This window comes from Nerophis lumbriciformis, linkage group LG06 (genome assembly GCF_033978685.3).
Source record: "Nerophis lumbriciformis linkage group LG06, RoL_Nlum_v2.1, whole genome shotgun sequence".
Lineage (NCBI taxonomy): Eukaryota > Metazoa > Chordata > Actinopteri > Syngnathiformes > Syngnathidae > Nerophis > Nerophis lumbriciformis.
This window is the reverse complement of record NC_084553.2, coordinates 9,698,451-9,700,950: the sequence shown is the minus strand read 5'-3', so window position 1 is coordinate 9,700,950 and position 2,500 is coordinate 9,698,451. Positions and strand designations below refer to the sequence as shown.

Here is a 2,500-nt window from a genome sequence, read left to right as displayed (position 1 = left end):
TATAGATTCCTTTCTTTCATGAAGGCAAGAATATAAGTTGGTGTATTACCTGATTCTGATGACTTGCATTGATTGTAATCAGACAGTAGTGCTGATAACGTCCACGTTTTCAAATGGAGGAGAAAAAAAGTTCCTCCTTTCTGTCTAATACCACATGAAAGTGGTTGGTTTTTGGCATCTTATTTGTCCAGCTTCCATATTCGTTTGTATACACTTTACAAGAAATACATTGGCGGCAAACTCCGTAGCTTGCTAGCTTGTTTGCGCTGGCTTTCGGAGACTCTTATTTTGAAAGCGCAGGCGCGATGGAGCGGCACTTTTATTGTGAAGACAGGAACTGTGCAGTCAGTCTTTAGGCTTTTGACGGGATGTACGGTTGAAATAAAAAAAGGGTCTTTTTTCCTTCACACTTTTGATTGATTGATTGGAACTTTTATTAGTAGATTGCACAGTACAGTAAATGGTAACACCCCAATACGTTTTTCAACTTGTTTAAGTCAGGTCATGTGACCGCTGACTCTGTTTGATTGGTCCAACGTCACCAGTGACTGCATCTGATTGGTGGAACGGAGTGAACGTCACCAGTGACTGTATTTGTTGAAACGCAGGCACTATGAAGGTCTGTCTGACAGACCAAAACAAACAAAGCGTGCATTAACAGATCGATAAAAATTAGTAGCGAGTAGCGAGCTGAATGTAGATAAAAGTAGCGGAGTAAAAGTAGCGTTTCTTCTCTATAAATACACTCAAGTAAAAGTAAAAGTATGTTGCATTAAAACTACTCTTAGAAGTACAATTTATCCCAAAAGTTACTCAAGTAGATGTAACGGAGTAAATGTAGCGCGTTACTACCCACCTCTGCACGTGACGTGACGTCCGGTTGCAGACTCAACGCCGGCTCACGTAAACCATCACTCAAGCAGCACTGAGAGCGGACTCCGACAATCTCCCTCTTAGAGTAATGTTGCGATTTTCAACACCAACAAAGCAAGTATGCTTGGTAGAAAACGCTCGAACGTAAAGTAAGGCTTCACTCTTCCAAAATGTGCTAGCTTGATGCTAATTCACATTGGATTTGCCATAGACAGGCTACTATTAGCATTAGCGATTTCACGTGGCGATTTCAACACCCTCAAATTTGGTAATGAAAACTACTACTAAGATGAATGTTACAATCAAACAACTGGTGTTTAATACGTGTATTACTTACAGTATAAACGCTTTATAGGGCGCAACATACCACATTCAGCTTCATGAAAAAAGCTACTTCCTACTTAGACAACATACCAGCCTATACAGCACAGCAGCGACCAAATTCCGTCAGTACTACCAAGGATCAATTCACGTAAAATCTAATGATGCCATATTTTGATACCTTTATTGTACGTGACGTCCGGTTGCAGACTCAACGCCGGCTCACGTAAACCATCACTCAAGCAGCACTGAGAGCTGCCTCCGACAAACTCCCTCTGAGTAATAATGCGATTTTGCATACCAACAAAGCAAGTATGCTTGGTAGAAAACGCTCGAACGTAAAGTAAGGCTTCACTCTTCCAAAATGTGCTAGCTTGATGCTAATTCACATTGGATTTGCCTCAGACAGGCTACTGTTAGCATTAGCGATTTCACATGGCGATTTCAACACCTTCAAATTTGGTAATGAAAACTACTACTAAGATGAATGTTACAATCAAACAACTGGCGTTTAATACGTGCATTACTTACAGTATAAACGCTTTGTAGGGCGCAACATAACTCCTCCCGCTTCCTGGAATAAGCTACGTTCTACTTACACAACATACCAGCCGACCAAATTCCGTCAGTACTATCGAGGACCAATTCACGAAAAATCAAATTATGCCATATTTCGATACCTTTAATGCACGTGACGTGACGTCTGGTTGCAGACTCAACCATCACTCAAGCAGCACTGAGAGCGGACTCCGACAAACTCCCTCTCAGTAATGATGCGATTTTCAACACCAACAAAAACAAGTATGCTTGGCAGAGAACGCTCGAACGTAAAGTAAGGCTTCACTCTTCCAAAATCTGCTAGCTTGATGCTGATTCAAATTGGATTTGCAATAGACCGACTACTATTAGCATTTGCGATTTTACATGGCGATTTCAACATCTTCAAATTTGGTAATGAAAACTCCAACTACGGTGAAGTCTAAAATCAAACAGCTGGCGTGTAATAAGCGCAATACTTACAGTATAAATGCTTTGTAGGGCGCAACATAACATATTCAGCTTCCTGGAAAAAGCTACTTCCTACTCAGACAACATACCAGCCTATACAGTACTGCCATCTAATGTCTTGGAAGTGCAACTGCATTGCAAATGAGACTCAAATGTAATAAAAAAAACACGACAGCACAGATGTCGTAATCAGCTTATTTTTACATGTTACTTTAAAAAATAAAAAGTTATTTGTTTACACAAAAGTACTGAACATTGCGGAATTGTTCCCCTGGTACCAGGAATTGGCGCCTTATCA

General features: G+C 40.6%; 1 protein-coding gene across 3 annotated transcripts in view; it reads right to left on the bottom strand.

The window, feature by feature from the left end:
- ntrk3b (neurotrophic tyrosine kinase, receptor, type 3b) overlaps nt 1-2,500 on the bottom strand; it is a 656,085-nt gene that overhangs the window by 36,671 nt on the left and 616,914 nt on the right. The gene's annotated exons all lie outside the window — the stretch shown is intronic.